The sequence below is a fragment of the Grus americana genome, chromosome 24 (assembly GCF_028858705.1).
Source record: "Grus americana isolate bGruAme1 chromosome 24, bGruAme1.mat, whole genome shotgun sequence".
Classification (NCBI taxonomy): Eukaryota; Metazoa; Chordata; class Aves; order Gruiformes; family Gruidae; genus Grus; species Grus americana.
The window spans coordinates 5,326,018-5,339,511 of record NC_072875.1 but is presented as its reverse complement, the minus strand read 5'-3'; the positions used below and the strand labels follow the sequence as shown (position 1 = coordinate 5,339,511).

At 52.0% G+C, this 13,494-nt stretch overlaps 1 protein-coding gene across 1 annotated transcript in view; it reads left to right on the top strand.

Annotated features, from left to right (window-relative positions):
- Positions 1 to 12,610, top strand: part of SNX19 (sorting nexin 19) — a 123,438-nt gene extending 110,828 nt beyond the window's left edge. Inside the window, exons 20-23 of the mRNA XM_054802858.1 lie at positions 7,923 to 8,082; positions 9,248 to 9,512; positions 10,241 to 10,423; positions 10,769 to 12,610. The gene's annotated coding sequence lies outside the window, so the exon portion shown is untranslated. The remainder of the gene's footprint in view (positions 1 to 7,922; positions 8,083 to 9,247; positions 9,513 to 10,240; positions 10,424 to 10,768) is intronic.
- The last annotated feature ends 884 nt before the right edge of the window (positions 12,611 to 13,494 follow it).

Genomic DNA, 13,494 nt, shown 5'->3' with positions numbered 1-13,494 from the left:
TGAGCCCTTCCTCCTCATCCGTGACGCTCTGCCTTCCTGGCCGGAGATGACGGCTCCGGAGCGCAGCACTCAACTCTCTTATCTGCCCGTCCCGTCTGGTTCCCCCGGTGCCAGCTCCAGATCAAACACGAGGAAGCCAAGGGTCCGGAGGCTATGCCCGCTCTTCTGGGAAGTAGAGAGCAAACTGAGTCTCTGCCGATGTTTGCAGCTCGAAAGGTAACCCGGATTGGCACTCGGCTGCCAAAAAAAAATGGTGAAACAAGTCCCGGGGAGCCCTTGCAAAAAGCAGCTGCCTCCTCCAAGAGCAACACACTGGAGGTTTCTCGGTGGGACCCGCTGCCGCCCGCATCTGTCTCCGTCCCACGGCGGTGGTCCTCGCACGGCGAAGCAGTAAGGATGCAGATGTTGGGTATTAAATGCCAGCAGCCGTGCTCAGCTGTTCTCCCAGGCTTTGGCGCTGGGAGGAATTAAAGCCCTACCTTTAACAGCCCTCCCAAGCACGTTCCCGGCCCCACATAGCCACCCGCGTGTCCCTGTAACCCGCGTTGCGGCGAAACGCCTTATGGGCAGTCAGCGGGGAAGGGCGGCTTTCCCCTGATTGGTGCTCCCATAATAATTTCTACCTTGATGAACACATTTTACCCATCCCCTTTCTCATCAGCACCCATCTGAAAGCCAAGCTGTGATTTTTTTTGCCCTTGAGGGGAACCTCAGGTTTTTGCCAGTTTCCAGGGACTGCATTAAATGCAGTTAATTAAGGCCTTAATGAGAATGATATGGCTGCAGCTAAGAAATCCAGCCCCCCTGCTTTGTTTCCTGAATGACTTTCATCCCAGCTGATGGTATCGGACTGGCAGGTAGTATATTTTATATATATTTTTCCCTTTTGCAGAAAGGGAGGTGTCAGCTTGGATGCTTCTGGTCCTCAGATTTTAGCGATCGTTAATAAAGCCTGCAGCGCTTTCTGTAAGCGCAAGCCGAAGGTTTGGGGATGTAATGCCTTCCTAGTGGGAAAAAGTGAGTTTCTGCCAAATCAGAAGGCTTTGCAAAAGTGTCACCTTGATTCTGATATCTTCATTTCACTTTATTTCTAATACTTTGGTTTGCTCTTGTACAAAAAAATCCGCCGTGAGTGTATTTTTATGAGTTATTTGCCTTGCTTTAGGTGAGATTTTATTCAGATACATATTCATAATGGAGATGCCTACTTTTTACAAATTATTACATACCAAAAGGAAATATTTCTGCCTGGTTAATGGGGAACAACTGGATGCCGCCCAAATGGGGAACTGCAGCTAGTTTTAACTGAGACGGAGGATGCTGTGTAGTCCCCTTAGAGCCTGGCTATGCCCAAATCAGGCAAGCACCCCCACAGATTTCCTACGTCCCCCCTCGGTACCCCAAGCCTGGGGGGTGCACGAGATGGGGGTACCTGGGGAGGGTGCAGGAGCAACTCAAAAGGAGGAGCCGGATTCTGCATCGCGCCTGCAGGAGCGACGCTCCTGTCCGTGAACTCGTTGCAGCTGCTTGTCTCTACCTTGTGATGAATCCCAGATGGTTTCTCAGCCTAGGCTAGTCACTCGTGTTAGATTATAAACTGGAACTTTTACAGGCTGTATGTGGGGTTTGTGGCTTCCTTTCCCTCTCTCCGTCTCCAAAGTCCATGATTCTTAATAAATCATCCTCTAGCCTGAGCTGAGTCTTGCTGTTTTAAGTTTAACTAGCTTATGTTTTTGCTGATAAGCCAGACTTTGAATTCTTCCCAAGATCACGGGTTGGGGCCAGTAATATCGCGAAGGAGAGACTGTTAATCATGATATATCACATGCCAATGGGAACAGCATCGAGCGCTCCCTGCGAGCAGCGCGTTTCCCTTATATCAGCATTTACAGGCAGAGCACTTGTATCGCGCGGAGTTGGTGGGAGGGAAAAGTCAGGGCTCCCTCCAGATATAAATTAGGTTTATTATCGTGAGCCAACTCAACAGAATCGCGGGGCAGAGCTCTAAGTTATGTCCAAAGGGTAAGGGGAAAATGGACACTGATGGCAGGAAAACGTTGTAGTATGCACCTATTTCTTACGCCGTATCAGTGCAAACAGCTCGAGGCTTTGATCCTGACTTCACTCCAAATTTCTGCTCTTGCGCCGTCTTCAGTCCAAAGAGACCCAAACCCATCCAAGGGTGGGACTGAAGGGTGGACCGAAGCACAGAGAGAACCTGCTACGCCCTCTTGTTCTTTCTCTTAATCTACTTTGCTACCACCCTGTCAGCAAATAAATTACTTTTCCTTGACAGCCCCAGGCAAACATGGTACGTTTTCAGATCCGCCACGGTCTGATCTGTGTTCTCCCAGCCACTGACCGAGCTCCTCTCCCAGTGTCTCTGTTGACTTTGGCCAACAGCTCCCATGGCTGTGCTGCTCTGTGGATGTGTCTGCTCAACCCTCCTCCTCCTCCGAGCCCAGACCAGCTCCCATCACATCCCATAGAGACCAAGGTCCCAAAGTACCTGGTCTGCCTTTGGGGGTCAGCTCTGAACCCCCAACTTGACTCATCCTCCCAGCTTAGCCAAAAAACCCTATCCCCTCAGCCCTGGCGTCCCTCAGAGAAGCCCCTCGGTGCCGGATGGTGACGGCACGTCTTTTATCTCCCTTGGCCCAGCAGGCCACAAATTCCTGCTCCTTTGCGATGCGCTTGAGCGAGGGAGGGAGCATCTTGCTCGGTGCCCCTCTGCCCAGGAGGCAGCTCCCCGTGTCATGCGGATCAGCCAGTTTGTCACATTGGAAAATTTTTTGCTGCTCACCCAGCTGGGGTCTGGAGATCAGCCAGGGTCCATTCGTGGGAAGGCAAGATGGGAAGACACGGTGAAGGCATGCTCAGGGCTTTGCTGTCTTCGTGGGAATTTTTGTCTCACTTTCCCTTTCCTTTTTTTTTTTTTCTCCCCTCCTTTTGGAGGATATTTTAAACCACGAGGCTGCCATTTTTGTTTTTCTACAGTTCGGAAGGGTCAGTAGCTGTGAGCTGATGGCAGCTCTCCTGTCCTTGCTACCTTCTTGCCAAAACTACCAGCACACGCGGCACCAACGCCTTCCCCTTGGCGACGTTGTGCAGGAGAAGACCCATTTGGCTGGCAAAGGCTGGGACCACCTCAGAGGTGGGCTGCGCTCTTCCCCAATGAATCCCGTTGGCAGGGACGCTGGTAGCATCCGTGGGATTTATGGGGCTGATCCGACAGGTGAGCGCTGGCTTCCCTCCCACCTCGCTGCAGCCATCACTTTGCAATTGACCTCCCAGGGCGAATCCCTCAAAGAGGGGGAGAACTTCATCATGCGTCTGCTGATGGATGGATGCATGTTTACCTTGGCCTTCCCCACCTCGTGGTCGCTGATAGTTATCTGAGTGAAGAATTCATCTGCGCAGGGACCCCCAGATCACGGGGGCAGAGGGGCAGCATCTATTACAGTGGTTTGGCACAAGGGAGAAGGAATAACAGAGAGGAGACGGGTGGTGGCTGCACATCAAAGCCAGACCTCCGCTTCCTACCCTATCTCCTAGATTCCATCCAGCCGTGGCGAAACTGCGGGCGCAAGCAAGCAGTCTTGCATGTTAGCGGTTCGTGTCTCTGTCTGCAGGGAGAGAAGGGAATTTCTTAATTCTAGCTATGCTGGGCATTTTATTTCTTCCTTGCCTACCCTGCCAGGGATGATTTTTTTTTTTTTACGGGGTGGAGAGCATTATTGCAGTTGCTGGACGTGCTTTGGGTCTGGGCCACCGCACTGCCGCAGGGAAATGCGACCGGGTGCTTCGGCGTTGCAGCTTGGATCACGTGCAATGCCCAGGCGTGAGCATCCCCCGCTCCGTCCGGCCCTGGAGCCAGGCTGGGGCTGCTCCACATCTCATGCGGAGCCAGCAGCTCCCGTGCTCCATGGCAGCTGCTGCTGAGCTTGCAGATTCCAGCGGCGGGGAGAGGGGAAAGAGCCGAGGCCTCACCCACAGCACCTTCTTGTGCTTGTGTTGGACAGTCTTGGGGGCTTGCACAGATCCGATGGCAGGGCGGGATGGAGAAAAAAACTGTAAAACCCCCATGAGAAAGCCTCCTGAGAGTTTTCCTTGTGATGGATATGGGGAGGTTAGCCCAGACCCAGGTCTTCCTTCCCCTAACCCACCCAGGACACGCTGCCCTCTCAGGGCTGCGAATCCTTTTGCAGGATCGAGTGACCCAGCACAAATCAGGAGGTTCAAGGAGTGGGGCCGTGGGGCTTTACATCCCACTGCAAGGGTCTGTAAGGCACTGGCAGCTCAGAGGACGCGTAGGCAGTAATCTTTCTGGTAGCTGAAACCCAAATCCCCCTTAGCAACAGGGTCTGAGTTGGCTTCAGTTCAGGAAATAGGTATCGTGGTCTCTGATGGAAAGCTCTAGGTGGAACGAGACCATGATAGGGATGCAGGGCCAAGCACTCATGGGTCGTGAGGTCCCAAAGGTGCAGGTAGATATGTAGAGTCATTTGCGGAGAGAACCGGGCCCCTATTTCTGGGTGAGCCCTTGTTTTGCCCCTTTTTTGTACCTAAAGCCAAGAAACCCCAAACTATGCCAGCATCCCAAGCGATCTGACAGAGGAGGTATGGGGAACAGGCTCTGGCCTTGGTTTCTCCCAAGCTGCACGTCCCCAGGGCAGCTGGCGTGACAGCCAAGGCCGTCAGTGAAAGCAAACCCCTCCATCGCCTCGTGCCTTCACATCGACAAAGCGCAGGGCCGCTATCGGAAAGGTCAGCAGATCCACATGGACCTGCTGAAGGCCATCTGGGTGGCACGGCAATAGGAAAAAAAGCTAAAAAAGAGGTTGCATTTTTTTTTCTTTCCCACATCCTCAGAGCTTTCAAAGCGTTCTCCACGAAAGGAGACCTTTTGCCAGCATTGTGCAATGCTGGCTCGTGTTTTCCTTGAACCTTAGTCCTCCTTTAATCTCTGCCACAGTAACCTCCAGGGGGAATGCGTGTTACTGATTCCCGATTTCAGCCGCTATCAAAACCTTTCAGCTCCGTTCCAGGCCATTGTTCTGTGTCCTGTCATCCTTGTTGTCCCCGGGGCGAGGACAGCCGTGTACGCGGATCAGCGAGTGGTCCTCCGTCAGAGCCGACGCTCCCGTCGCCATCTCTGCAGGCTCCCGGCAAAGCGATCTTGCAGATGGGTTGTAAAATTAGCATTGTCCCCATCGCTTACAGTCCCGCAAAAAAGCCACGCTGCTCTTTCAGATGTTTGTTTGTTTGCTTCTTTTGGCAGGAGGAAAAAGGGCCAAATTTAAGTTTGGGTAAATGTATCCTGCGTCCTTCGTCTCGCATTGTGGCTCCGACTGTTCCCCGCTTCCTTCCCTTATCAGTTAATTAGGTGGTTAATGCGGGGAAGGCAGTTGGACGGCAAAAGGCGCAGGCCACGTGTTATGTGTTATTGCTGCAGTTATTAATAGCCTAACTCTTGGGCAATGTTTCTGGGCAACGCCAGATCCAGGAACTGTGGGTTTTGGGGAGCACGTGTTAGCTCGCCTGGCTCTTTTGGGGCGAGGGGGTGCTGTCGGGGGCTGCTCCCCACCAGCGCCTGGGTGCCCGTTTCTTCCAGCTGACGGGGGTTCGGCCAGTGACCCCCTTCCTGCAGGCCGTGCAGCTGGAGGACAGCATAAGCACACGGGCAGGGGTGGAAACTTCCCACCTTTTTGGAAAATCGGGAGGGCAGAAAGCAGAGGGGGGTTCACGCGGGCAAGGAGGGTGCACGTGTGTTGTCCAGATTACAGCCATCCAGACCCCCCTTCTTTCCAGGAAAGCCCGTCTCTCACCCCAGCCTTCCCAGGCCCCTTTTTGTTGGAAACTACGCCTCAGCTGACTCTTTCCTGGAAGAAGCCTTTGCCGTCCCACCCTCCCGCTGCCCTTCCCCACCCCGGACTGCTTCTTCCAGGGACGTCTCCAGCCCCGCCAGCTCTTCCAAGACCTCTCATGATCATCTGTTTCACATGAAGCCAGTCGCCAGCAGCCCGGCATCCATCTCAACTGGAGCCGCATGGTTTTTAGGGGAAGGGGATGTGATACTGGGCATTACGACTGGGGTCTGGTTGGGGTTTTTTTCCCCCCTTAGTTGTTTTTTGGAGGTTTTTTTTTTCCTTGATCTAGACTTATTAACCCTGCAGCGTCAAGCCTCCTGGGCAGCGGTAAAGCTGTGTTTGTGTTCGAGTTGAAGGGTAAGGAAGGGGCCAAGGAAGACAAGTGCTGTATTAAGGACTTTAATAACTGCCAGGAGAGTTCTGGGTGTGGATACAGGATCCCTACTCTGAGAGCATCTTTGAGGAGGTGAAGCTGTTCCTGCTCTGTCTCCAAAGCTTGGAGATCAATCCACAATTTTTAAACTTCTTTAAGGCACCTGCAGATGAGGAGAAGTCATCAAAGTGAGGCAAAGCCATCTAAATTATGCAAAGGCCCTTCCCGAATTTGTCTTCAGTGGGCGAAATCCTGATTCATATCACTCGTCTTGAATCCTGCAGGTGTCCTTGAAGAAACTGGAAGAGAAATTTGATCCAATAAATCTATAAGGACTAGGGTTTGGAGGATTTACTTATTCAAATTCTGTATTTATGTGTTACACGTTAAACTGGATTGTCCACGTTCTGCAGACTTGACCAGAAAAGTGGGAATTCAGCCTGGAGGAAAGCATCGACACAAATAAAAGCAGAAAATGCAAGACTCCTACAACCTCCCCTCTGTATGTCTTGAATTATCGTGTGCATCCCCTTCCTCCCCGACCACACTGCATCTCTTGTCTGCACAGGCCATCCTCCGCTGGGCAGGACACCCACCGGAGCGTGGTACCACCATCCTGCCCGAGGCCGAGGATGGCCATTGTGGTCCAGACAATGGTCACGGAGCATGAATGGAAAATGATCTCCTGTGTTGGGCTGACAACCAGCTCTCTGTTCCCTGGGCAAGTTCTCAGCTCCTGGGTGAAGGAAATGCTCCCACCCCGGGCAATCCTCGCTTCGATCTTCCTGTTGACTGCATTGCTTTTTCTTACTGCCCCTGTATATTAAAAAAAAAAAAAAAAAAGAGGAGAGGAAAAATATTCTTTTACAGCCTTATTTAGTGGTTACTCTTCAGGAGTCCCCCATGAAGCCCGTTTATAAGAGCACAGAGGGGAAATGGAACCTCTCTGGTATACCCAGGCTGTCAGATGGTGCTCGCACAAGACTCACGTTTACCTGAAACCATCTCAGCCACCTCTTACAGCGGCGGGAGCACAAATTCACCCTGAATTTGTAGAGGACAGTGGGCTTGAGCATTTTCACATGCTAACTTTTGGATGTTGTCGAGAAGCGGGGTATTAGTTAGGGAATACATGTGTGTTGGGGACTATATAGGTTTTTTTCCTAGCTGATGCTATCCCAAAATTGTTATAGACTCTCTCCCCTCCTTACCCAGCCTGCAAACCCCGATTCCGCCAGCGTCTCGTTGCATCCCGTGGTGGTGCAGGGCAGGGAACAACCGTGGCAGAGGAGTAGGACGGGATTTTTGCATGACAAAATATGTGAATCGCCGGACCCCTTTTCTCACGTTTTCTACTTGTTAAAAAAAAAAAAAAAATACTTTTGAGGAATTTCCAAACAGAAAACTTTAGCCCAAAAGAAACTTTGTCCAAAAAATTTATAAGCAACTTAAAAAGAGAAGGCAGTGAGAAGAAACTGATAGCCAGATGTAACTACGGCTTTAGATGGCTTTTAGTTTAGTTTCAACTTTTGCAGGGGCTCTAACGGGAACCTTAGGATTTCTGCCATGTCTGTAATCGGGTATTGAGGCAACCGTGAACTTTTGATCACTTATTTCCTGGTCTTCTGCCCGTCTCCAAAAGGGAGTAGCTGACCGTCTCATTAAACTCTTCCTTTTAGATGCCGGTACGAGGAAGAGAGCAGCAGGAATCAGCAGAAATGCTGTGAAATTCTGGATTCAGGAGCAGCGAAACCCCCCAAGCAATGTAGAGACCCGCTCCTCTTGTCGGCACATCTTGGGGGCTTGGCTCCGGAGAAAGAAATTACTCAAAATAACCAGGTAAGCAATGCCTCACGTGTTATACTTTGATACATACTCGTACTCCGGCATGAACTGACGTGGAAACACGAGCAAACCTTTGCTTTGCTGAGGAGGGGAAGGTCAAGGCAGCTGTGGGTTGGAGAGGAACGGTGCAATGCTCACAGCAGGGGCAAGTGGCAAAGCAGAAACCCCAAGATTAAATCGGGACAGAGACTTGCACAACTTCCCTGTGAAATAAGGGATAACGAGGCTAGGGCAAGACGTTAGCACCTTCTGGACTTAGCATCCTCTGCTGCCCCTCCTCCTTGGCTTTGGAGAGGAGTACGACACACTGCCAGTATTGCTGGGGGTTTTGGTGCACAATTTGGGGGAGAGCAGCCTCCTCCTCTCTCCCCTGGCCTGTACCCCAAGCAGCATCAGGGCCTGGTGCTCTCCAGCGCGTTTAACTTTGCTCTGTGTTTTGCCAGAGACGGTTATTAAGAAATAAGGCTCTGCCTTTTTATCATTCCTCTGAGCGTCTGTCTGATGTCATTCTGTCTGGCAACCGAGCGATCAAAAGAAGCTCCCCTGGGAGAAATTTCTCAAACAAACAGCCAGCAAGAAAAAAATAATACCCCATTAAATATAATAAAATGCACAAACCACAGCGTCTCCCTGATAAATGAAAAGGCAGCGTAACCTAGACTCCGAACACAGAAACTTGCCTCCTACCGTTCACCAAGGGCCAGATCGTCCCGAGCAGGGGTGTAGCGTGCCCTGCGCTTACCTGGACGATTTTCCTTAACTGAAGCTATTTCAGAGTCTGAGATCACGAGGCTCGAGTCCAGGATCTCACAGCGTACACGTTTTGGCCAGCAACGCCCGTTTCCATCACTCCTACCTGTGCCGCACCGCCGTGTGTCGCACCGGGACCTGCAGATTGAGTGGGTTTAGCTCTTAATGTTTTTAAGCAGATTGGGGTTTTTTTGCCTTTGTATATGGCATATGTACACCTGAAAAGCAGATTCTGGCTTTGCTCCTCCATATTCATTACTCGTTGCAGGTCGCAGGGTGACCTGTTGCCAATCCCCGGCATGTGTGTAGGCTTCTAGTTTTTGGCAGCTCTGGTTTCTCTTCGAAATGGGTAAGAGCGAAGGAAGTTAATGCAACCTGATGCAAAGCTTCATTCCCCCCTCCCCTCCAGATTAGGGAAAGAGTCCCCTCGATGCCGAAACAGTTCACGGCCACGTTTGCTAAAGGAAAAAGACCGAACAGCAACTCGGCTCTGGATTTTAATCCGTCAGAGCAGAGCGTTTGAAGAGGAGCTGTCGTGGAAGGGAGCGTCTGCGCTGATGAAAAGCCGCCCATTTGAGCTGGATCTCAGCTGAATTATCTTGGATCCGTCACTCACACATCTGTAGCTGTGATCCTCCTTTCCAAGCTGCTTCTCCTCGGAGCACTTTACAGAGGTCATTGCTCTTTGCAAAGCCCCGTTCCCTCTTGCCTTGCAAATCTCTCGGCCGTTTTCATCCCTCCTGCTGGGAGGTTTCGGGGTCTTCAGCAGAGCCCCTCTCCTCCTTTTCCCCAACAAAACATCCTGCTCTTTGCTCAGCTTTGCTGGGAAACTTCCCACGAGCAGCTCTGCCCGTCACCAGCCATAAAAACCGGGTCCATTTTCATCGTAGGGGCCCGAAGCGGCAAGCGGAGCTCGCTCTCGCTGACAGCCTGAGGCTGCAGAAAGCATCCCACAGCCCCGAAATGAGGCGTCGGTGGTTTCTTTGTGGTTTTTCAGGGTCACTGCTGGAAGGCTGAGATGAAATCCAGTGCTAGAAGCTTCTAGAGCAGCTCCAGCAAAGCTGGGAGGGGAGGGGGGGAGCGTTAGGAAGTACCCCCAGCTCGATAAGCGTTCGCAAAATGTGGCAGGATCGTACCCAAAGCATCCCGGCTGCTCGCAGGACCTCAACCCTGGTGCGGGGCTGCCACCCTGGAGCTGGGGACCTACGGGTTAGGGCAGTGCCAGGGGTTGCAGCAACCTCAGGGCACACCTCCACCATTTCCCAGGGTGGGAAAACCTTTGGAAATTCCTGGGAAATATCTCTTTTTTTTCCTGCTGCTTGAAGATAGTTTCCTTCCTTGCGGATTGCACAGTCCCAAAGCAGCACCACGCGTCCCCTGCCACCTGCTATTTCCTTTGCAGTGAGAGGGGAAACTGAGGCACAGGGCTGACCTTTTCCTTTGAAGAAGACAACCTTCTCCAGACCTCTGCAGAATCCGAAGAGACGGAGCGAGTACCCCCACATGCTGGACAGGGGTTTTGCTGCCCTTACGTGGCCAGGATCAGGGCAGAAGCGAGATTAGCTGCAATCAGAGCAATGAAGAGGTAAATTTAGTTCAAGCTAAACCAGTCCATGCACTGTGTTCACTGTGGGAACAGAGGAACACAGATAAATGACAATTTTGACGTGCTTTTGCTCCACTGCTTGTTGCTGCCTCGGTTTCCCCTCGAATAGAGATTTTTCTCTGTCTCCTTCTCCACTGTGGGATCCTACTCGAATGTCCATTTCCAGCCCTCTTAGGTGTCTTAGTCCCCCAGTCGAACCTTTCTGGATCTCTCTTAAAGGGCCTGGTATCTCTCGCACTTGGCTGGGGGAGCTGCAAGGTTTTTCAATCATCTGCTAATGATAGGAAAGCAAGTTTTATTCCCTCTCTCCCCCGGTTTTGGCAGGAAGGGTGGAATGTGGATCGCGAGAGGAGCAGCCACCTTTCAGGCCAACAGCTGCTTTGGGGGATGGGTTAGATAAATGTGCAGGATTTCCAACCCAGCCCTACACATCCCGGCCAGAAGACTTCACCGGAGCACGGGTGTGGGGGAATGGCCGACTCTGATAACGCCACATTCATCTCGGGCGATCCTGGCTTGCCAATCCACCGCAAAGACGCCGCTTGACAGTTTAGGATGCAAAAGGAGATGGCAGAGATAAAACCAGGTCAGCTTTCTTTGGAAAGAACCGAAACGCGGAGGGAATCTCCTCCAAGACATCTTTTTTTGCTGCTTTTGGATGCTAGGGGCTGTCCCTGCGGGAGGAACCAACCCTGCTTCGAAGCACTTGCACGCAAGGCAAGACCGAGGTGTGTTTTTTGGGTTTGTTTGGTTTTTGGTTGGTTTTTTTTTCCCTTGTGAAGGGGGAGCAGAGGTATGGCAGGGCTGCAGCCCCAGCTCGTGCGGGCAGGACGCAGCAGGCTGGGGAATTAAATTTTCCGTGCGCTTTCCCGCCGACCTGCTGCTGTTACCCGCTTTCCGTGGTGGCGATGGGACGCCTGGGCAGCGGAGGGGCCGCCCCAAGGCGTTCGTCGAAAGGAGATGGCACCCAGGGAAGGAGGATGGGCAGGCTGGAGGAGAGCCATGGCTCTGGACAGACGGACGGACGCTGCTCCCCGCCTGGCAGCGCGGAACCATCTCCAAATGATTTTGCAGCCACAAGTCGTGTCACCGAAGTCACCGACGTGCCGTGCGATGAGGTGCTACCGCTTAGTGGGTGGACAACCTCACACGTCGAGAGGAGACCTTGTGGGAAGTTTGGATTTCTTCTTCTCGTCCCTCTCTCCCCTCCAGCCACCCCCTTCCCGCTTCCCACCCACCCGCCCAACTTCATGTGTACGGGGAAGGAAACAGCCCCGGGGAAACACGCTGGGCTGAATTTCCATCTGGGCACGGTATAAAACAGCCCCAGGAACGGCCAGGCACGCTATGATCTTCCACTCTCCAAAATCAAAGCAAGGCAAAAGCTGTCTCTCCTTTTTCCCTCTTGCCAAGGGCTAGAAATCTCATCAAGATCCAAAGCGTATCATTCCAGGGAGAGATTTATACAGGGGGAAGGGGCAGAATTGGTTATTTGATGATTGGGTTGCATTTTTTTTTAAAAAAGTCCTTAATATCTCCCTTCCCTCCTTCACTGTACAGCACAAATCCCCTTTCCAACACATGCACGAGAGCAGAGCTGAACCGTTCGCACAGAAAACAGGTGATAAATCACGGGGCAATTGATTCAAACCATTCCAGGGAATGGGAAACACATGGACGGTCTTTCTAATTAACTGTTTGATATGGCTGCGGTGAGTTTGGGTGTAGTTTCCAATGTTTTTGCATTTGGCTTGTCTCAGCCCTCTCCATGGTAACTGCAGTTTACCGGAAAGTGAGAAAATCCTGCGTTCGAGAGAGCTTAAAGAGACTTGGTACAGTTCAGCCCAACCACAATAAAAAAAAGAAAAAGCAAAAAGTAAATACGGTGTTTCCTCTGTGGGAATGTGTCCTTCTCTTTCCAGCTGGAAAAACAAAACAAAATAAAAGGTCCTTCTGCTTTATCTGTAAATCTTCACTTTCTGGTAGGTTGCAGAGCGCTTGGAACTGTTGCCCTCCAAGACAGGCGCTGGGGTTTGCAGGTCAGGGCAAAGTCCCTCTGCCAGCTCTCCCACCCGTACGTACCCGCTGACAGAGGCACCCAAACAGCCCGTCTGTCACCTCTGCTCAGTCCAGCTCCCCACCAAAAAACCAAAGGCAGCAGCTGCGGATGCGCTGAGACCCCTTTCCACCCATACCGCTCAACGCATCAGGCTGTGCGTCTCATGCAAGATGCATTTACGTGGGGTTTGGGGTTTTTTTTATTCACAGGGTGGCATCTTGCACCCAGGTGTCACCGTCTGGGGTTTTGCAGAGGACCAACCTTGGGAAGCATCCGACCGCCTGGAAGGGGAGCTGCTTCGGTGGCCCCCACGGCACCGATGTCAGGACGGAGCTGAGCTGGAGGAGTTGGAGGTGATGCAGGGCACAAGGACGGGGTGATGCGATAGCGGTTGAAAGGGGGTTGCAAATAACAGGAGGACGGGGAAGGGTGGGCTGGAGGATGGAGACCTACCAGGGCCACCTGCGTTGCTCCGGACAGGGTTAGCAACATGCCCTGGGGACGCTCACCCCAAACCTATTCAAGCCCAGCACATCCTGCTGACATCTCCAGAGTAGCCAGCGCATTAAAATGTAATTTTAAAAGGAATAAAGGTTTAATCCATCTGTGTTTGAAAACGGTCTTTTCCCATATCCGGCTTTTGGCACGTCCTCCCAGCTGGGGCATTGCACCTCGCTCTGTAACACGGGCACAGCTGCTGCGGCCGGGGAGGGGAGCGCAATGCAGGCACCGAGCAGCAAACGAGGTTGGGATGTTAATATTTTATTTTTTATTGGCTTTTTTTTTTTTTTCCCCTTTCCCCCCCCATTTTACCCTTTCTGCACCACGACCCCCCAGGGGCCCCGATGGAACATCTGGCCAAGCCACTTCTGGTTCCATTTATTGGCAGATAATTTATTTGCGGATCAGCGGGGGGAAAAGTGACCCAACCATTTACTGGAGGTATATTGGTTGACCCTTTGGTGATGCTTGCTTGAACACGGGTTCGTTA